Source organism: Lissotriton vulgaris, chromosome 9 (genome assembly GCF_964263255.1).
Source record: "Lissotriton vulgaris chromosome 9, aLisVul1.2, whole genome shotgun sequence".
Classification (NCBI taxonomy): domain Eukaryota; kingdom Metazoa; phylum Chordata; class Amphibia; order Caudata; family Salamandridae; genus Lissotriton; species Lissotriton vulgaris.
The window spans coordinates 1,993,610-2,016,825 of record NC_141697.1 but is presented as its reverse complement, the minus strand read 5'-3'; the positions used below and the strand labels follow the sequence as shown (position 1 = coordinate 2,016,825).

The 23,216-nt window shown below is 46.8% G+C and overlaps 1 protein-coding gene across 3 annotated transcripts in view; it reads right to left on the bottom strand.

Moving 5' to 3' along the window:
* The window catches only part of LOC147689514 (uncharacterized), a 175,726-nt gene extending 153,028 nt beyond the window's left edge, over positions 1-22,698 (bottom strand). Inside the window, exons 1-3 of one of the 3 annotated variants that reach the window (XM_086936902.1) lie at positions 22,603-22,698; positions 16,925-17,004; positions 2,377-2,424 (exon numbers count right to left, since the gene is read on the bottom strand). The gene's annotated coding sequence lies outside the window, so the exon portion shown is untranslated. Of the gene's footprint in view, positions 1-2,376; positions 2,425-16,924; positions 17,005-22,470 lie in introns of all 3 variants that reach the window. The other 2 variants (XM_086936901.1, XM_086936903.1) reach the window with 2 other exon arrangements.
* Positions 22,699-23,216: the final 518 nt, after the last annotated feature.

Sequence of the window (23,216 nt, the reverse complement as noted above, 5' to 3'; positions counted from 1 at the left end):
AGTGGCGGTGAGTGCAGAGTGGCGGTGAGTACAGAGTGACTGCAGAGTGGCGGTGACTGCAGAGTGGCGGTGACTGCAGAGTGGCGGTGACTGCATAGTGGCGGTGAGTGCAGAGTGGCGGTGAGTGCAGAGTGGCGGTGAGTGGCGGTGACTGCAGAGTGGCGGTGACTGCAGAGTGGCGGTGACTGCAGAGTGGCGGTGAGTACAGAGTGACTGCAGAGTGGCGGTGAGTACAGAGTGACTGCAGAGTGGCGGTGACTGCAGAGTGGCGGTGACTGCAGAGTGGCGGTGAGTGCAGAGTGGCGGTGAGTGCAGAGTGGCGGTGAGTGCAGAGTGGCGGTGACTGCAGAGTGGCGGTGACTGCAGAGTGGCGGTGACTGCAGAGTGGCGGTGAGTGCAGAGTGGCGGTGCGTGCAGAGTGGCGGTGAGTGCAGAGTGGTGGTGACTGCAGAGTGGCGGTGACTGCAGAGTGGCGGTGACTGCAGAGTGGCGGTGACTGCAGAGTGGCGGTGACTGCAGAATGGCGGTGACTGCAGAATGGCGGTGTGTGCAGAGTGGCGGTGTGTGCAGACTGGCGGTGTGTGCAGAGTGGCGGTGTGTGCAGAGTGGCGGTGACTGCAGAGTGGCGGTGACTGCAGAGTGGCGGTGAGTGCAGAGTGGCGGTGACTGCAGAGTGGCGGTGAGTGCAGAGTGGCGGTGAGTGCAGAGTGGCGTTGAATGCAGAGTGGCGGTGAGTGCAGAGTGGCGGTGAGTTCAGAGTGGCAGTGAGTGCAGAGTGGCGGTGAGTGGCGGTGACTGCAGAGTGGCGGTGACTGCAGAGTGGCGGTGAATGCAGACTGGCGGTGTGTGCAGAGTGGCGGTGTGTGCAGAGTGGCGGTGTGTGCAGAGTGGCGGTGTGTGCAGAGTGGCGGTGAGTGGAGAGTGGCGGTGAGTGGAGAGTGGCGGTGAGTGGAGAGTGGCGGTGTGTGCAGAGTGGCGGTGTGTGCAGAGTGGCGGTGTGTGCAGAGTGGCGGTGTGTGCAGAGTGGCGGTGAGTGCAGAGTGGCGGTGAGTGCAGGTGCAGAATAAACAGTGTGTGACTATGCAGGGTGACATTGGGAGTGTGCGGGTGAGCAGTGTGTGAATGTGTAGGGGCAGTGTGTGATTGTGCAGAAAACACCACACACACACACACCATAGACCCATACACCACACACACCCCACACACACATAAGGCACACAGAAACCACACACCTCAGTCTCTCATCCCCACACACTCGTCACCACTCAACACAACACAACACAGTCACCACCACACTCACTCCCCAGGCTCACCGCCACACACTCACCAGTACACAGAATACAACACACAGAACAACACACCCCCAGCCGTCAATGAATGCTTTCACCATGCACAAACACCAACAACCATCAGCCATCTGTGCACGCTTTTACCAAGCACACACCCACCAGCCGTCAGTGCACCCTTCCACCAGGCACACACACCTCCAGCCGGAAGTGCACTTTTCCACCAAGCAATTGCAGCATGGTGCACTTTACTTTTAAACATATTCATATAAAAGACAGCATGCCACCATTGGTAAAATTACAATCCAACCCACATAATTCCACTACACACCACATGCACACACTCCATAACACATGGCGAAAAGACATTGGCATTTACAATGCCATTAGCTCAAACTCAAATAAATCCGAGCCCGATTGCATTTCTAATGCTTGTTTTTATTTGGCCCCTAGATGGGCCAGGTCCCAGGGGCATTGGGGGCTAGAAAAGGAGGGGGCTAGAAAAGGAGGGGGCACACAGGGTCCCCCTCCTAGGGTTTCGTCAGGAATCAAGGTCAGAAGTGCAGACAAACCTACCAGTTGGTCGGGGTTATCTCTGCCAACTGGAGGAAAAAGTGTGTTAACACCCCTTGCATTCAGAGGAAACATCACAAGCTGTCCTGGACCGAGTTGGTAAGCATGCGTTTCCCAAGATGGCTGCCAGTAACAGGTTAGCGCTTCAGTTTTCAGACTGTGAGCGCAAAGATCAGAGCATAGCTTGAAGCTCGCGCACACCTTCAGCACTGCGCACTTCACCGTAACTCGTCAGGAGAACAGCAGTGCTTCAGCATTCGTGCCTTTTCTAGATTAGTGTAGATAGAGAATTTCGCTGCGCAGTTCGGTTGGTAGCATTAGTATTCTGCTACTCGTTGGTTCTCGCATCACCTGAAGGAGGAGTCCAGAGTTGTTTCAGAGGTTTATCGGCAGAAGTATTTCCTGAGGAGAATTCCTGTGTCAACTAACTCACCGCTTCAGAATCAGTCTTGTTCAGTTACGCATGTACTGAGAAAAGATAACTCTAGGAAATGTCTACAGTTGGAGTTTCACTTACCCTAAAGATTTTGTTTCTCAACTGGGCATCCAGTGTTCTTTTCTGAACCTAAAAAAAAGATGGAGATATAAAAACATTACAAAATAATCCTAAGGTGTAAACTAGGTTGAACATATATATATATATAGAGAGAGAGAGCACAGCAAATAAGATATTCTTACTATTCAGTACTTAAAATCCCTTAGGTTATTCCACAACTCCTACCATCACTTACCGTGGAGAATATATAAGAAACATATAACCAAGCAAGAAGAGAGGCAATAGTCTAGTCTCTTGAGGGTACATTTTAAGGTGTCTAGACAGTGTATATACTTATTTTTCAGAGATGTATAACAAAGAGTTGTAGACTATAGTAATGTGTTAATCTGTTTTAGTGTCTATCTCTAATGACTGTGAAGGAAGAATTCTAGAAGTAGCAGTTTGGAAGACATAATTTTCAAGAGGACCAGACTGTCTCTTCTCTGTCCCCATCCCCTTTCCCCGACAGGGGTTTCCTTCATTCTCTCTTGAAATATTCCTTGGGAGCGTGGAGGGGGTCTCTGGGAGGCACTGGGAAAAGGCGTTGTTCTGCTCCTGAGAAGTATCTGGGAACCTTCCAGAAAGACTCTTGTCAGGTTTACAATAGCTCTGCAGACCACCACCTCCCTGGGGATTCACAGAAATGAGAGTGAGGGCCTACGCGGACCCTTCCCCTGCAGCCCCGGGGACCGCCGCCTACCTGGGGCAAACATTAATAACGTGCCTCCTGGTGCTCTTCTGGTTCGGGAAGAGGTCCACTTAGATGCGGAGGGTCCTTGGGGCCAACTACCCCATCTGTTATTTCCAGTAAGTCCCACATAGCAGGATTGCTGAGAAGTTGTCAGAGACCACGCTCCCTTTCTCACTACTCTACAGACGTGCTTCCTGGCATACTGATGCTTGGGGTGACAAAGTCCCCTTGGCTCCAGAGGGTACTTGGGGGTCAACAAGCCCTCCTATTACCTTCAGTAAGTCCAACACAGTGGGATTGCTGAGAGGTCTTCAGAGGCCATGCACCTTTCTCCACCACTCTGCAAACGAGCCTCCTGGCACAATACTGTTTGGAGGATGAAGTCCTCTTGGATGCTGAGGGACCTTGGGAGCCAAGAAGCCCTCCTGTTATCTACAGTAAGTCCCTTACAGCTGGATTCCTAAGAGCTGGTCAGAGGCCCAGCCCCTTCTCCACCACTCTGCAAACGCAACTACTAGTTAAAAACATAGCAATTCACTTAAAAACCAAAGGTTACAGGATCGTTATAATTAGGAAATAGAATTTTAAAAACCTTAGAAATTCACTCAAAAAAACATTATAGTTAGGCTTGCATTTCGCTCATACAAAACCAGTGAAATTCAGCAGTTATAGTTACCTGAGCTAACTATAACTTACGCTGCTGCAATGCACTGCTTATGACCTCATATATTACATCACTCACAACATGGTCAGTGACATCACTGCTGAGATCATCCACAGAACCACTCACACCTCAATACAACCTCTTGTATGCCCACTCACACACCCATACAACTACTCACATTCCCAGAACCATACCCATACTCACATACACACTCACTCCTCCAGAGGCACTCACTCACCCATACAACCATTCACTTACCCACACAACCATTCACTCACCCGTAAAGCCACTCACTCACCCATACAGCTACTTATGCACCCACTTATTTACCTAGTCACGCACACACCCATTCACTCACCCATACAGCCTTTTAATGCAGCCACTCACTCACCCATTCAAGCATTCACATACATACACAACCACTTAAATCCCCATTCACACATCTACTCTCCAATACAGCCACTCACACATCGACTCACTTTACCAAACAATCACTCAAACAACCATCCACTCATCCATACAGCGACTGACACACCCACTCACTAACCAGTAAAGCCACTCGCACATCCATGTATACTCCCATCCAGCCACTTACACACCGATACACACAAGTATACAGTCACAGAGCCACACACATAATATATGTAGAAGTAGTATCACTCAGTAGTGGTGCACCTAGAATACTAATTTAACTTTTGTAGTAGGTTTCTATATTTGCAAAGTTTTATATAGCGCTGGCTAGACCCGGAGGTATCAGAGTACTTTACATGAGGATAAGCGAGTTACAGGATAAGTAGTTATATCAGTTGAATCAGCGAGTTACAAGTTACATAGTTACATCAATTTGAATCAAAGAATCACATGGGAGGCGGAGGGAAGGAGACACGAACGGGGAGACGAGGAAAAACAATGTCAGATGACCGGCTGGGTAGGTGTTTAATACCCATGAACCCTTAAAAACACTTACACTCACTTGATGTCATTTGAGATGTTATCAGTGATTTAATATGTGAGGTCATAAGCGGTGCATTGCGGGTGCAAGTTACAGTTCGCTCAGGTAACTAGGACTGCTGAACTTCACTGGTTTTGTTCAAATGAAATATGAGCCTAACTATAATGTCCTTGTAACCTTTGCTTTTTTTTCAATGAATATATATTTTTTTTTTCTCAAGGTGCAAAGATATGGAGTTAAGAACAGTACATTGATACTACTTCTATGTGCTCTACGCTGAGACCATAAAATGGTGCAGCTGTGACAGTCCTTCCTCTTTCTTGCTGCTTCCTGGTGGCCAGTTAAGTTCACTTTATCTATCGTTTTAAACATTGTGATGCGGCGCCATCCCTTACCTCCCTTTGGCCGCGTCTCTTCGGACCTTCGAGTTGTATGGAAACCAGACCTGATGCGTCCCTAGCAACAACGCGACCAACCAGAAACCCAACCTTCTGTCTTCTGTTCCAGGAGCCAATCAGGAGCAGCCGTTTCCCAGAAGCACACCCTCACGACCCCGGAAGTACCTCCCCCATGCAGGAACCGGACGCTGGAAAAGCCGGAACCAGTCGAACGTCGGATCAAGCTCGTGGCAGGCGACCCAGACCGGAGTGGAGACGGAGAAGGCGACCGAGGAAGAAGACGAGTGGAGTGAGGACTGGTGGAGTCCGCAGGAGGTAGCTGGGGAGCGGCCGCAACTCAACCTGGAGAGTTGCGCCGGAGCGGGTGAGTGATCGACAACCACCCCTGTAGCACATTAGGTGCATTGTAAATACTTTCCCATTGTAAATCCTCCAGTAGAATCCCGCAATCACCCGTAGCACTGTATATAAACTGTGTAGCACTTCCTAACCCTGTATAGCACTGTAGATAGAGACTCTCCTTCCCTCTCACGTCCTATCACTCAGTGCACATTCTGCCTCTCGACTTCCGTCCTGTTTCCTGATCCTGACCCGACCCTACCTTCCCCTCCTCACTGTCCTTTCCTCCCTCTCACTTGTACCCGGGTGCTGGTGATCGGTTCTAACCTACAAAGTCCGGCGGGACTAACGGCTCCTTTATTTTTGTTTTCTCTCCCGGAACCTCTGAGGACCACCCAGACCCGAACTCCGGAGGAACCAGCTCTCCGCGTGTCCCGGACCAGAGCCCATCCACCACCCAGAGGAGCTATTTTGTGTTCATTATATAAAGACCCTTTCGTACTCTGTTTAACCAGTGGGAGAAAAATAAACAAACATTGCCCACTACATACGGCCTCCGCGCTTGATATTCCGGTCCGCCAGTCCCCCACGTCCACAAACATTCAATCATGTATTATTTCTCTGTAGTCTCATTTTGAACATGACAATTTACTGACTTGTCTTATTGACTACCTCTAATTAATTAAATCACATTTCAGTTGTCAGGAGCAGTGTTTCTTTTCTTTCAGCTTTGTGCCGAAGGCTATCGCTTCTGGGAGAACAGTGTTTATTTAAACTGTCATGCTTCCATCCTTAATGTAAGATTTCAACAGCCTCTCCTACAACTCTTTGTGTTCCAAAATAGATGATCTGTTATTTGTCATTAATTTGCTTTCTCTGCTCCCACAGGAGTTCTGTGTTACTGAATCAGGAGGCACCATTATAAAAAGCATAGGAAAGAATATAAAGCAACTGATGAAGCTGCTGCTGACGCTAGTTGTATCAGACTGTCCTCATCCTATAAAAGCAATGAGGATGATGAAGGTGCTTCTGTCGTTCACTTCCTACAAAAACAATGTCAAAATGTCCTTTTAAGAGAACTACCAAAACCAAACAAACAGATCCTGCTTCTGTGGCATCCGAGGCTTCTGGCCCAGTCAGCACGAATAAAGACTAATTGCTTCATATGAGTCAGGGTCAGAAACTGTTAGCCTCTCTTCATCAGAGGTAGAATCACGATCCAGGACTGCATGATATGGGATTCTATGATGGTTCTCATAATTATTCATATGAACATGTGGGATCTCAAGACTCGGATGGCACAGACCTTAACCGGTTTGGCTAAGAAGAAAAGTTCACAGATTTTTAAAAGTACCTCTGAGAAACCATTAAAAGCCTCAGGAATTCCATACAGCCAGGGAATTGGTTGACACGTCTAGACTTTAAAGACGCCTATCTCTCCATTCCCAAAGATTTTGCGCAACGAAAATCCCTTCAGTTCAACTGGCAACTTCTTATCAGTTCACCACCTTCCTTACTTATTTTCAGCTTCTTTGGGTTTCTGCAAATTGTTGTGACCGGTGATGACCCAATTCAGATCTCAAGGTATCAGAATCTTAATTTATCTGGACAATATCTTGACCATGTCTTATGACAAAAAATTAGCTATCCGTCATCTTCAAATCACCATCTCCTTGTTAAGAAAATTAGGGGTTTGTCACAGTCAAGGAAAAGTCTATAGTAGTTGTGGTCCAAACAAAAGATTCTAGGATTCACAGTAAATTGCATGCATTGTACACTGCATTTACCAAATTCAAAAGTATCTCCCATCAGAAAATAATTAACTAATTTTCATACAATGTCCTAATTTCTCTAAGACATCTAGGGAGGATAGAAGGCAAACACTCCTTCTCAATTTAAATAGCATTCTCTGGCCCACTTAACTAGAGTGCTCTACAGAGGTTAAAGATTTGACACTTCAGAAAGAGTCTTGGTTACAAATACCTAATTCCTTTGGAATTAGAAACAATTAAAAAAAGCATCTCCAAGCATGGAACTAAAGAACTACGTATGAAGTCAATGACTAAGAGGAGAGAAAGCAGGATTTGGATGGTTAATGAATTGTGACATAGTGTTCTTTCAGGAGGTGAGTCTACAACTGTTTCCTAATTTGGAGTAGCATTGGGGCTGTCCTGATGGGTCATGGATGCTGGTCCAGATAATGGATCATAGACGGAAAACACCTGCTGTCTAATTTTTCCATATTTATTCATTAGTCAGCAGTCTGATGGTGCCCTGGCTGCGGTTATGCCAAGAGCCACCAGAGACGGGGGAGCGTGGATGTATGACAGGCAGGGTGCTGGTCGCGACAGCTTTATAAATGATGCAGCTGGCTTTAAATATGGTACGGGGCGGCAAGAGGAGCCAATGGCGGGAAACACAGTCATGATTCTTCTGGCCCTGTATGCAACATGCATGATACCCCCAAGAGGTGGTGCCAGTGTGGATTCTGGGATGCCTTGGAGTAGGACATTACCACCATCTGGAAGTACAGGGGCTTGAACATCAGTTCTGAAGCGGCTTGCAGGACGAAACGTTTTTCTTTAGATGAGAGAACTTGTACCTAGAAGTCTGTTTTTTTCTTGGTAAGGTGCTCCTTGAGGGTGCGGTCAGTGTCCAGGGTGAATCCAAGTGACTTGGGATCTAGTGAAAGTTGGAGTACGAAGCTGTCACGGTTCACGTAATTTAGCCAGGTTTGTACTGTATCTTTTTTATTGTTCTTAGAAAGTACCAGGATTTCTGTGTTAGTTGGGTTGAGCTCCAGGTTTGGATGATGAGCAAGCAGTGTTTGAGGTGTTGGTGTCGGAAGCAAATGAAACTTTAAAGTGGAGTTGTGTTGTGTATCATCGGCATATTGGTGAATTTTGATGTTATCTGTGAGTAGAGTACCAAGGGGCTTCATGTATACGCTGAAGATGAAAGAAGACAGATGGAGCCCAGGGGGACTCCAAATGTGATAGGGATCGTTTGTGATCAGAATGTGCCCATGGGAACAAGCTGATGTTGGCGGAAAAGTAATTTGGTCATCTTCAACTGATGGTGTGGAACAATTACAATTTAATTTTATTACAGAAGGCCTTTCGAAAGAGTCTGTCAGACCCCCGGCACCTCCAGGGTCTATAAATCAACCTGGTCAGCACAAACTAGCTGGTGTCTGAAATTAAATTCCAATCTCTTTTCTTCACATTTCCACAATAGTTAATTATCTATCTTCATTAGTGCTTTTGGGTAAATCTTACACATGCCTCGAAGCATCAGAAACATTTTACCAGACCAACAGGTCTAGTGACATGAATAATCTACTCAGCCTAACTGTAATGAGTTTGAGCCAAAAAGTCATCTCAGATTGTGTGATCCTACACAAATATTTTATTTCACCAAGTCGCCATTTCTTCATTATCACACACAGGAGCACCTTCAAATATGTGAGCTCAGCATGGCCGCTGTTTAAAAAACTAAAAAACTTGTGTTTGATTTCATATTCTAATTTTTTGCTCCATGTATAATAAAAAATCTAGCCCACATATAGGGTGCACAAATCCCTTGACAAGCCTTCACTAATAGCATTGTCGTGGGGAAGGAATGTTTCTCAGTTCATGTTTAAGAACTCACTTTTAAGAAATATATTACTAAAGCATGATGTGTCTGTCTCTGTGGCAAACGTGCAAGATAAAAACAAGTTTTAAAGGCATCTTTATCGCTTATTGGCTTTCTGAATTAACAGAACACCTGTTTTTCGCCTGCTTGAGCTCTATTGCCAGTTGGAGCCAGTAGGCCCTAAAAAAAACATGCCCTGATAAAATCGGACTTGCCATTATCAGTGGACTTGCCATTATTAGTGGTCAAGTAGATTTCTTGAGGCCTGCTACAGGATGGTAAACACACATAGATCAGCTATTTCAATGATAAATAAATACATTACTGGAAAACCAATTGGTGACCAATATCCAATCACCTACAGACTTCTTCATGGAATAAGGATGAGTATTCTTCTTGTTCCTGAATATTAAACGCTATGGGATATAAATACTGATCTTCAATGCATTATTAGCTGGCTAGACAAAGACCTGTTGAATTTGAAATGCCTTTCTGCAAAACTTACAATGTTGTTATGCCCAATATCTTTTAAAAGAGTGTCAGACATCAAGATATTGGATCTATTGGCTAGGCGGTATATTCTTTCGGGGTTTTTTCCTCTATTTTCAGAAAAACTAAGACTATGGTTTCATCTGTCATTTCCCCATCAACCAAAGCTTTGCATTTGACAATGCCTAAAAGAATACAAGAATCGAACAACTGCTCTCAGATCGTCTTTCCAATTATTGATATCCTTTATTAAATCTCATTCTCCAGCACCTTCAGCTATTCTCACTAGATGGGTGAAATGGATCATTTCCCAGGCCTAAATATATAGTCTCAAATTTGAAGCACATTCCTTTAAATGAGCCAGGACCTTTAAAGATTGTGCATCTGGTGTAAGTTTGGAGAATATTCTGAAAGTAGCTGACTAGTCTTCATCTACGTTGAAATGTTTTTATTATAATTGCAGCTTTTACTATTATTGATTCGCTCTGAACTAGCATAATATGAAGCCTCCGTTCTTGACACAAAATGTGATTTTCGAAGTGTTAATGATGGACGGTCTTAATTTTGTTAAAGACACCGAGGCAAGTATTCTCTCACCACAAAATGTTGTTAATCGAATGTTAATGACTTAGTTATATTATTTTTAAAATAATTTCAGCCCATTATTTAGTATTATTCTTCATGCTTATAATTTATCATTTTGGACGCCCTTTACTTAATGCAATCTTTTCTTTTGAGTTTTCCGATCCACAAATCCTCATTCTGGATACTAACTCCAAGGATTACAATGAATGGATCATTATCACCTTGATGTTCGTTTTTTAAAATCTATTTCATATTCTTTCCACAATTCATCCACTCACGTTCGAACAATAACGAAAAAAGACTGTCACAGCTGCACTATCTTATGGATTCAATTTAGATCACTGTTAGGTCATACTATAACTCTTACTATATGAATCATGAGATTTGTAGTTCTATAGCACGACCAGAGGCTTTGGATTAGGCTTCTCTTTCTTTTACTACTGGACACAGCCCCCAGTTTGGTATGATTGCCTTCCAAGTGTAAACGTCATACCATCTTGTTTCTATACGAGGAAATACTTACATGGGCGGGTAACAAATCAACACAATATCATGACAATAAGCGTTGCATAACATACAACAAATACTCTCCGGGTGGGATAATCCTCGCCGCTGTGTCCTTATTTGAATTGAAAATTCTTGACAGTCTAGCTAGGATTTTTTTTATTGTCATCGTCAAAATACTTTCTTTTGGCCACCAAGGCCATAAAAGCACATATACAATACACAAAGAAATATCATAAAATGAGCAACATTCAAATACAATACAATTTATCATAAAACATCTGTTAGTGACAGATAGATGAAACCGTATTGAAACTTCTAGGCTCAAGCACAGTAGAAAGAGGGTGCATTATGAAAGAAATAAAAGCTTTCTGAACAATGTCCACACGGCCCCAAAACACATGGCAACAGGAATAATTAGGAATAAGGTGTAGTCTGCCTTCAAGATGCAGTGCTGCTAACAGGATACCTTGGTGTAAACGTCTGCAAGTAGGGGCTAACCAATACCTGCGGAGGCATGCGCAAGCGGAACAGAAAAAAATTGCAACACACTCGGTCATGGTGGAACATAGAGGACAAGAATCACTAGCCTCTTCAGACCAGCACTTCGTAAATGTTCTTAGCAGGAGAGTACCAGTTCCAAATTTAAAACACAGCTTCCTATTGCTGGGAGCAGTCACTTGATCCCACTATGACTCCTTCCATGTAGTTGATATTTAAACTCTAGGAATTTGTGTGATGGTCTAAGACAGTCAAATTTTCTTAAAGCTTTGGCCTCGATGGCGGACCAATAAATATTTTCAAGGCATGTTTGGATGGAAAAGAAGCTCGGGAGTCCCAATAAAGTGCAATAACTGTTGAATGTGCTGCAGCCAGGGGATCTTAACAGAGTGACTTGCAAAAATTACGCCCCGGAGGGCAGAGGTGTAATGTGCAAGTTCTGCAGTAGCCCATAAGTGCCTCATACATAACAGCAGACAAAATCTAGCCAAGAGAGTGTCATCTGCAAATAATATTGGAATTTTAACTTGGGCCGAAGAGAGTGCATCTGTGTCGACAAGGGTCAGTATGGAAACAATATAGTTTATATATAATGAAAATAGTATAGGGGCCAAAACGCAATCGTTTCTTACGCCTCTAGAGACTGTGACCCTATCCATCAAATAGATCTGCCTTCCCATCTTACAAGTGCAAAGTAATCCTCATGAAGGCAGGCGACCAATTCCAATAGCTGCGGGGCATTTTCATGTCCCCATGTGATTGCCAAAGACTTGAATGTGGCACTAGATCAAAGGCGACCGTAAATCCACAAAGGATACGTATAGGTTGTCCTTATTGATGACAACAGTACGCCAGTTGAGCAATAAAAAATGAAAAGGATGATATTTTGTTGAGGGTTTAGAACAAAAACCTGCCTGGTAGGGATTGAGAACGAACATGCCAGAGATCCAATCTTGGATCTTCTCAAGGACACAGCAGCAAAACAATTCTGTATGCAATCAATGAGGCTTACTGGTCTGTAGTTGCCCTGCTACAGCAGGGCCAGAGGCTATTGATTATGTTTGTTTAAAGCTGTGCCACACTGTTGAAGCCACATCCACAAAAGGTTTTTGATAAAACATTTTTGAGGTGGAATCAAATGACCAGTCTGAGGCTGCAATAATATCCTCCAATCTCGACTCCGTGGAGAAGGCTTTGGAAGCCATGGCGCCATGAACCTAATGCACACTAAAAATGGACACATCGATTCCTGCTTCCGCTTATAGCCACTTGACCCACCAGACCAGCGTCGCTGAAGAGACCAGACCAAAGGGCTTCTGGAGAGAAATAAGCAACTGCCCAGCTCGATCCTTGCGTACTTCATGGGCACGATCTCCGCAGGCCTTAAAACATTAAACCACACAGTTTCTAATGGTCAGGTGAAGCTGGGTAAGTTACACAATAGGAATGTGTCTTAGTACACTGAGAAATACAAAAAGACACTCAAGAGGGAGTGAACTCTACCTGCTACAGCCAGGACCTTCACATCAAATGCTCATCGACAAGAAATGACACACTAAAGTAGGGTTAATTTAGCTGCATTATCTTCCCAAGAAGAGTTTGCGTTCAGTTCCCTCCTGCTATAGCGTACTCGAGGTTGAGTGCAGGAAGATGGCTCTCTATATGGTGCACTAAAAATAAGTACACTGTGCAAAAAGTCCAGTGAGTCCTCAATTGGTTTACAAAGGCTAAAGTAGACAATACTAACGTTCTCTTTTGTGATAGTGTGGACGAGCAGTTAGAATTATCAGAGAGTGGTGTTTAGGCCAAATTAGAAAAATAACACTTCTTTTTAGGTCTCGGCCTGTCAATGCGCTTGTTTATAAATGTTTTAAAACCAAGAACTTTGTACAAACGGAAGTACTGTTTTCAATAGCAATATTCACAGGTAAGTAAAACGTTCAAACGTGCGCTTTTACGCACAATGCAATCCTATGGGAGGAAAGGTCGGTGTCAAGAGTTCACCTTCACGGTTCAGAGTTGTATTGGGCCGTGGTCCAAAGTACTACCAGCAGTTCTTAAGATATGGCTTGGGTGCCACCAGGAGCAGGGTGCTGGTGAGGCTGTTAGCTTGTGCGCTAAGAGTAACGGGGTCACCCAAACACAGGCTGACTTGCAGGCAAGTCTGATAGCTCCCAAACATGGGCTTGGAGCATGGGGGCACAGCTGATTCGTTGGGAACCAGGCCAAGTGGCTCGGGTTCAGAGTGGTTTGGTTGGCTGGGAAGGGTGGGCACAGATGCACCTCACAGTCAGAGACAGACAGCTGTCAGGGGCAAAATCGAAGCAGCTGGGCCACTCACGGAGTGGGTCTCAGTGATGCGGACGTCCCTCGATGGCAGCTTGGTCCTGGTGTAGTGAGAATCCAGGATGGACTCTCATGGTTGGTGCTTGGTGCAGGTTGTCCCACATTCCGGGGAGTGGTGCTGCATGGCTCCAGTTAGTCCGGGTTTCTGAACACTCGGTGGAGAGACAGATCTGACCTTCCAGAGCGCGAGTACCTTCTCCTGGTCATCCGCGGCGTCTGCCGGTCCGGGGAGCTGCAAGGCGGTGGACCGGACTCTGCTTGTTGGTGTCTGCGGCCTGCAGGAGAGTAGCTCCTCTACTCCAAGGTAGACTGTAAGCAATTTTCGAAGTGCTGGCAGGCTACCTGAATAAATAAATTAAAATCCAGTATTTGTAAAGCGCACAGTAAACACCCCTATGGGTCTCAAGGCACTTGGGGCCGTCAGGGAGATAACGTCAGCTATTGCCCAGAGTCACAAGGTGCTGAGCTAAGCTGGCACCGGCACGAAGATCGAACCGTAAGCCCCGCGCTCCGGAGTCAGCCACTCTAGCCACTGCACCACACATCTACCTGAGGCTTTTGTAGTTCTCCAGCTCACAGAAAAGTCCAAAGTTTTGCTGCTGTTCCCGCCAGGCAGTGACTCTTCTTCGTCCTTCTTCTGTTGATCCGTCAAATCAGATTTTTGGGGTTCAGGGGTGCCACCTAAATACTCAATTTAGGGGCGTTTACAGGGAGTGACAGGTAGTAGCCAATGGGCTACCTACGTTTAGGGTGTCTACACCCTCTATATGGCCACTTCAAGTGGGCATAACACTACCTTAGAATGCTAATTACATCCAAAATAAGATGGAGGAATCTGAAAAGTGGGGTCCACATCAGGGGTAGTGCTGGCTGAACGTAGGCACACCTCCTAATCTTACTAATTTTCCTGCCTGTCTTGCCGCCAAAAAGTTGGGTCAGGACCTGGGGGTGGGCACCTCCACTATCTGGAGAGGCCAGGCGTCGCATGACAAAGGTGGTAGGGCCTTCAAAGATTCCTGCCCTGGAATGCCCATCCTACTTGGAGAAGGTGTGAACACCTCTGACCAGAGCAGGCATTATTCCTGGCCTCCAGAAGAAAAGGATCTCACCTCAGGAGGTCAGAAACCTGTCTACGGTAGCGGGCTGGTCGAGACCAGTCAGTCAACACACTAGTAGTCGGCAGGTTTTCAGGGGCGCCCTCTAAGGGGCACTCTGGGTGTATAAGTTAATAAATCCATCAGTGAGGATTTATCAAGACGAGGTACCAAACACCTTGGGGTACAATGAAGCCATTGTGTAGCCGGGGAACTTGTAATAACAGGTGTCCAGCCCATGTGCTTGTTTTGGCTTCCCTGTGCCCTTGTAATACCTAAGGCTCTAACTAGATATCACAGGGACATATCTTTTCATGTAGATATGCCCACACATGGGTAGAGTGCATCCTGGCTTAGGGCTGTGAGGCCTGCTTTAGGGGTGACTTACCTATGCCACATGCAGTGTTTATGCTGGCATGGCACAGGGGTATGTGCCATGTTGACTCTTCCTTTGTTTCTGCGCCAAGATACGCTGGCTGCAATTACAGTTTGCATGACCTTGGTGAGGGATCCTTAAGGTGGCACAATTCTTGTTGCAGATCTTAGGGACCCTCTTCAGGTCTAATGCCCTGGGTGCCAATTACAAGGGACTTACATGGGGCCAAAGGGGGTGCCAATTGTGGAACAATAGTAAAGTTTAGGGAAAGAACACTGGTGCTGGGGACCTGGTTAGCAGGAACCCAGCACACTTTCGGTCAAAGTTGAACCAGCTGCCAGGCAAAAAGTGGGGGGTAACAATGTCAAAAGGGCACTTTCCTACACTGAGTAAAGGGGCGGAGGGCTTTGATCAATGCCCTGTTGACTGAATCCTGTACATGGTTGTCCAGTACCTACACCAAATGTTCCTCTACCTGGTGTACATATGGAATGTGAATGTACTTCCCATAGGAGTAATCTTGAGAAAAGGAGTGAGCCATACTGATGCAGAGCAACAGTCCAGTCATTCCAGAGGAATTAATTCAGTTAGGACGTGGAAGGAAGGGGAGGCAGCCTCAGCCAGGTGAAAATCGGCAATATTAGTGCCAAGACCAACAAGTTAGAAGTGGAGGGCGCCACCTGGTAAATTTACTCTAGGGCAAAGCCTTGCTTCTTTTAGTCAGCCCCAAACAAAGTGAGGGGAAAAGGAGCATGTACTTGCACTCCGGTCACCGGCTCGTGAAGTGCTCCTAGGACCAAATTCATTTACGGAAAGCATGCTCTAGTGCATGCACAGCGGTCAACCTAGATAGAGGACCTCGCCCTCCGTGCTGAGCGACACGTTTGCTCTGAGGTCCCTACTCCACGCCGAACAGTAATTATCAAAGGGATCGTGATAATTTGTTACACGTATAAAGGGTCAAAGCAAGTCTTATTATGCCAAATCGCGAAGCTGTGCAGCATCAACGAAAGAGGAAGAACTGTGGACTCATGAAGTTTTATATGTACTGATGGTACCTGACTGGTGGAGCAGTATGGAGGATGGGCATGAGGCTCATGGGAAATGTAGTTAATATTTCTGTATGTTTTGTGGAGAAGTGTGGCTCAGGGGTTAGAGGCGGCAGACCAGGAAGCTGAGATCGGCCCTGGACCAGGGTTCAATTCCCCGCCTCAGCGGGTCTTGGGGTAAAAATTCCACGGACTCGATAATTCTCGCTCCAGTGCCTTCTCGACTCACGGGTTCACACTCTGCGACTCTGGGCAATAGCTTGCTTAATCTCCACAACGGCCCCTCGCGGCGGGATGCCTGGCTTTCACCTTGTGGATACCCTGCCGGGGTTATCTCACAGGGGAATACCAGGACGGGTTCCCTAAGCAAGCGCCGGGAAACCCACTGCGGGTAGCTGTGCGCTATATAAGCTCAAATACATTTACATTTTGATTGGCTGCTGTGTTTAGTAGCAAAAGAAAGAGAATCATAATCCTTGACTCCGTGTCCTTAATAGAATTGAAAATTCTAGACGCACTAGAAGATTTTTTTATTCTCATATGCTTTGTTTATATATCTTTCAGAACATACAATTATATTTGCAAGGTTACTATGGGATTAAAGGCAAGAAGCTAAAGTGTTGTGGCTAACGTTTTATATTGAGTCAGTTTACTTTTTAGAACTAACAGCTACAGGTTCTGGTGTTCTACAGTCAGCAGCAAGGTGAGAGCGAACTTAAAGTACAAAATCTGGGAAATCTATGGAGCAATTTATTATTCAAATGGATTGTTGCTAAACACAAGCGCGTGCCCTCTAACATGCATGAGGAAATCTTTAGCAGCACTCTATGCCAGACACCAGGTTGAGGCCCACGCTCATGATCTACACTCCACTGGCGCTTCACAGCAGAGTAGGCCCTGTATTACCTTAACGATCTCAGTAAAACTGTTCTCCACAGAAACGTCTGACTTCCTCAAATCAGATGGACTCCACAATAAGCCTTCCCCTGCATTAAAACAAAAGGACTTTAGAACTTCAAGCAAAGAATGCATAATACTGCACTGACATCTACTTTAATAATGGTGCATTACAACCAACACTCAATATACATTAGACCTCAACCAACATTCAAGTTCACATTATGGATTTAAATCAAAACATTACTCACCCACCAGGTTTCTTGACATAAAGTCACTATTTCAGCAGAAGGAGCGTCGTATTTTTCACAAATTTGTGAAAAATAGGACGCTCCTTCTGCTGAAATAGTGACTTTTTAGATCATTTGGGATCCTAACGGTAGACCCCTGGAGGTTGAGCGTACGGACTATGGGAATTGGTGGATAATTACTAACATATATACTTTTTTCTCTGTGCTTATCTTTTCACCTATACTGTTTTTCTAAAATTGCAAGGTTTCTTGACAAACCCTGTCCAGCCCCGAACAGACTGACACTTTTGATAACTATTTGGTAGTGTTAGATGGTCAAGATATCAGTCTGAACATAAAAAAGCTCATTTGATAAGTGTGTTGGATAAAGAGGACCAACATGTCTTCAAGTTCTTGCCGGTGGCTTCAGACCCGCAAGGACAGCCTCTTCAAGACCCTCGTTAGGAAGCCAAACAGTGGCTAGAGACTAGATTTGACAAGTCGGTGAAAGTCGGCATGGTAAGACACAAATTTTATATGCAACCACAATGTCAAAACGTATTTGATGTTCGTCAAAGAGAACTAACCATCAAGTGTCAGTTTGGGTCGATGGCAGATTAGGTCATAAAGGATCAATTAACAGTACAATATTCCCCTAAGAAATGCAGGAAAGGCTCAGAGCTGTGAAGAATGGTTGAAGGAACAAGACAACGAAAGCATCTTGAATGAAGTAAAAAAACTTTCTAAGCAAGGATACTGTTAGAAAAAAGTATTGATAATTCAGAAGTAAGACCATGTGTGAAAATTCTTGAATTACTGTGGTGGAGCGTAGAGTGAGAAGAGAGTTGTACCACCTGGCTCATTGAGGAGCAGAGAATGCCCGATTACATGCAAGAGTCATTTGTAACAGGCAATGGCCACCATAAAAGTTAAATTGCTTTTCTGGTGGCCTAAAATATATGAGATTGTGAAGGTAGCTTAGAAGTGCAAATACTGCAAAGAAAGCAGGAAGAGAATAAAGTTTGGTGGTGGAGAAGACTTTCATATTCAAGATTCAGGTCATCCTTGGAGGTAAGTTGGCTTGGATTTTATTGGCGCCATCAATGCTTTGCCCTACAATTTGCCATGGTAGTGGTTGGTGTTCACAGAGATGGGAGCAAGTCGAATTCACGAGTTCCACAACAACCTCTAAGACAGAGAGTAATGAGGAAGATGTTTGATCGTGAAGGATTTGGTCATGCTTGGTCAGAGATAATGGCACCATAGAACTTTGGTGTACAAGCCACCAGCCTTGTAAAAAGAATTGTGTGATTAAGGGAGTAAGTGAAATAGTGTTCAAGTCAAGCTTGGATGTGGAATGGCTGTGTTGGAAGTAGCAGCAGCGCATCATGATTGCGAGAATAGAATAAGAGACATGACAACGTTTTCCATGAAGACAGGGCGAACGAGTCAGTCTATGCTAGTGTCGGCCTGGTTGAATTAGTGGAGACTGAAGAGGTATCAGATGCTCACAATGCTATTGGCAGAAAATAAATAAATGTGTCTCTTTAATAAAATTAGGACATTTCATCATTAACACTTAGAAAATCCACATTCTTGTGATCTGGAAAAGAAAAAAAAAGGGGCCACTGGTCCTTGAGAATCATAAAAAATTGAGACTTTTCAACTGGAGAACCGCTTGAGATGGGGAAGAAGTGTCCCTAGGGTCAAAGTTGACCGAGAAGTCTCCTCTTTGTGGCAGTCATCAGCTGTGAGAGGTGGGTAACCTAAATGGGTTTAAAAAAACTTATTAGGAATTGAAAGCCTGGGAGACATTTGGAGGGGATGATAATGTTTGATAATCTGCAAGCTGATTTTGGATTGGCGGATACAGAAAGGTAGGGGTACGTGCAGCTGAGCAACGCCCTGTGCAAATATATCCAGGATGGTGAAACACTGGCGGAGTGCTCTCTACTGGAAGGTAGACTACTCCTTTACCACATGAAAACTAAAGCCACCTCAGTAACGTACAAGGGAATCAGACCTGGGACTCCTGGAGACCGAGGCCTGGGAGGAGGCAGTGCAGAGTCCTCGTGACGTGTCAGTGAGTGCAAGGTTGCGTCTCCTGTTGCGAATCCTCCACAGGTCTTATGCTTCCAGGACACAGCTGCAATGATGGGGCCGGGGAGTTTCGCAATACTGTCCAAGGGGGTGTAGGGAAGAGGGCTCCTTCTTTCACATTCTCTGGGAGTGTAGGTATATTCACCAGTACTGGAAGGAAGGAACAAGAATAATGGCAGAAATCACGGAGGAGATCATCCCATTAGAACCAAGAAGGTTATGTGTAACAGGTGAGATAAAGTGGCCCAAATATGTAATGATTTGGCTGAAAAGAGCAGCAATAGTAGCAAAACGAAATATTGCCCAGGGGTGGGGGGCTGTCAGGCTGCCAGACCTTCGGGACTGGGAGGCAGATTTAGAGTGGTGCTCAGGGCCCGAAGAGGTAAGATACACAGCTAGAGGTTGCCCACAGAAATGGGATAAAATTTGGGGGCAGTAGAAGGTGTATAGAGGAATCTCAGAGTCTATAAGGTTCAAGTGGGAAGATAAGGCGGACATAGACAATACAGGAGAGGAGGGTGGTCCCTCTGGAATGATACAGCAATAGTGGACGATGGTTTGTGAAAATGCGAACAATATGTAATAGATGTTGTGAAAAGAGAGTGTTTACGTTATTGTAATGTTTGAATAATGAAGATGAACTGAGCGGAATCAGTAAAAAAGATGGTTAAAAAAAATCTGTCACTAGGGAGGGCGTCGCTCTTCTTGTCCACCATCTACAACCAGAACTGGAGCAATGAACCAGGCAGTGTGTGACACTGTCTGCAAACAGTGTAAGACTGCACAGCATCATATTGTGTGTGAAAAAGACATACTAGCTGTGTGTCACAGGATACCAGTGAATGTGGCAGATAATTAAGGGAGGGGTGCTGGTGTGGGGATGCAGAGCTGCTTCTAAGGGAGGGGTGGGGATGCAGAGCTGCTTCTAAGGGAGGGGTGGGGATGCAGAGCTGCTTCTAAGGAAGGGCGGGCTGTTCTTGTGAAAATCAGCTAGGAGTTGAAAGGCGGCCAGGAATGTTTCCATGGTTAGCCACATCTGTCCTGCAGACATGGAGGGTCTCATGACAGATGCCACAGCAGTTGAGGGCTTCTGGCAGGTGAAAAATAGCCAGGTAAGATCTCAGTGCCTGCTGTTGCGAGCCATGTGAAGGAGGCATGATGCATAGGATAAAGGGGCACAGGTTCTGTGCCCTCTGCACAGGGGGCTGTGCAAGGGAGGTCAGGCCTAAGGCACAGGGGGCTGTGCAAAGGAGGTCAGGCTCTGGACACAGGGGACTGTGCAAGAGAGGCCAGGCTCTGGGCACAGGGGGCTGTGCAAGGGGGGCCACGCTCCAGGCCCAGGGGGCTGTGCAAGGGAGGCCAGGCTCTGTGCTCACTGCACAGGGTGCTGTGCAAGGGAGGCCAGGCTCTGTGCTCACTGCACAGGGTGCTGTGAAAGGGAGACCAGGCTGTGCAAGGGAGGCCGGGCTGTGCAAGGGAGGACAGGCTCTGGGCCTACTGCACAGGGAGCTGTGCAAGGGAGGCCAGGTTCTGTGCTCACTGCACAGGGGGCTGTGCAAGGGAGGCCAGGCCTAAGGCACAGGGGGCTGTGCAAGGGAGGCCAGGCTCTGTGCCCACTGCACAGGAGGCTGTGCAAGGGAGGCCGGGCTGTGCAAGGGAGGCCAGGCTCTATGCCCACTGCCCAGGAGGCTGTGCAAGTGAGGCCAGGCTCCAGGCACAGGGAGCTGTGCAAGGGAGGCCAGGCCTAAGGCACAGTGGGCTCTGCAAGGGAGGCCAGGCTCTGTGCTCACTACACAGCGTGCTGTGAAAGGGAGGCCAGGCTGTGGGCACAGGGGGTTGTGCAAGGGAGGCCAGGCTGTGGGCACAGGGTGCTGTGAAAGGGAGGCCAGGCTCTAAGCCCACTGCACACGGGGTTGTGAAAGGGGGGCCAGGCTCTGGGCACAAGGGCAGTGCAAGGCAGGACAGGCTCTGTGCCCTCTGCCTATCTGCAGACGTCCCTCTGACGCCAGGACTCGTGATAGACTGAAACACTGTGATGCGCATGAGGCAGACGTCCCCGAGGCGTGATAAGGATAGATGGCTGTTACACTGGCCCGCTAACTCTCTTCTACAATTTTGGGGTGAATATTGCCAGATGATTGACCCTCCGGGTTCCTACGGAGGTAGATGACCACTACACTGGTCCGGTGACTCTTATTTACATTTTTTTTTGTGGTTGAATATTGCCCAGCGACTGACCCCGCAGGTTAATACGGAGGAGTGCGGGCCGACATCTCATCCATAGGACACTATTTTGTTTGGCATTGATACTGCTGCATGACTATCTAGTCGCGATTACAAAGAAATCAATTTGTTTGTGAATTCGAGCTCATGGGTTCAGGACCACTGGGAGTCTAAAGTGAGACATTTGAGCCCTGACGAGATTCTTATGGAAAGAAACAAGTTGGCTGAGGTTGAGTTTTACATTTGAAAAAAGAATAGAGGATATTTTTGGATACATTGGAAGCCTTTAGACTTAATTTTTGTGCACTGTCCTTTTCTTCTTGAAATTGTATATATAATCCTCAGTGGAGTAAAAGTGCGGCGAGCTCCTGACGTGTTTATACAAAGAACATATCTATTTACTTTGAAATTGAGGTGCTGAACCTTGCTCAGCCGCATTGTCCTTTAACCCCTCCCCTGCTGGTGACGGAACCGCTCCGTCATCAGCTGCGGTCGCGCTGTGCTGATCACGGAGCGGTTCCGTCACGGCCGGCTCGCGCGCCTGCGCGGATTCCGCGCCTGCGCTGAGCGTTTCATTAAGCAGGCGGGCCGTGACAGAACCGCTCAGTCATGAGCACAGTGCGACCGCGGCTGGTGACGGAGCGGTTCTGTCACCAGCATGGGCGCGCCGCGCAGCCCTACCCGCCCCCTTTGCGTTGCGGCAGAATAGCCGCCGCAGCGAAGGGGTTAAAATAACCTGAGGCGAGACCTGTGAGTCTAGGCCCCGCCTTGGATGCCAGAGGCCCTTCCCCCTGTCCTGGCAGTCAGCTGCAGGAGCTGCCACCAATGATCTGCGACTTAAGGGGAATACTGGGGTGCAGGCACCCTGTACCAGGTAGCACCGGCCCATTTAAAGCACACACAATACTGTACTGTACTGAACTGAACTGTAGAGAGGACCAGGCCCCTCCCACTAATAATCAATGCTTGAAAGGGGACTAATGATGTGCGGGCACTGCGTACCGGTCAGCTCCGGCACATGTAAAGCTCTGACCACAGAGGGCGGAGCCTGGGAGCCCCGACCCCGGGCGGAGCGCGCGGCGCTGCCCCCCCCCCCCAACGCCTCCCCCCAGGGACGGAAGTGAAGTCGCCGACCTGCCGGAGCGGGGCGGTCTGAGGAGCCACTGGCAGCGCGCGACAGGAAGCGGGGCTCCGACAACCGGAAGTCCCGCCCCCGAAACTCAACTCATGTCCCGCCTCCGGATACTCGTTCTTCCTCTGGAAACTCATCTCCTGCCCCGGAAGCTCAAAGCCTCTCTGCTTCGAGCCCCCTCCCGGGCTCGGTCTTGAAACGTCGTCCGAAGGGACCGGGGCGGACCGCAGGCCTCGGAGTGTGATTCTCTCACTGCACTGCCAAAGTACAACAGCGAAGCGCCCACAGGAAACACACCAGAACTACACTTCCCATAATCACCACCATGACATCACCAGCCTTCCACCAATCAGGTCCCTGCCAGCCCTGTAAGAGCTCCGCCCCCTCCTGAAAGAAGTGCTTCTGGTTTATTTATTTATTGATTAGTTCATGCAATTTTATATAGCGCGAACTTTACCCGAAGGTGTCAGAGCGCTTTACTTAAGCACCAGTTGAAAAACATAAGGACTTAGGATTACATGCGTTACAAAGAGGATACACTCGGAAAAAATTGCAAATGTACAAGATGTAAAGTCACACAAGGAGCAGATACAAGAGTCACATATGGATGGTATAT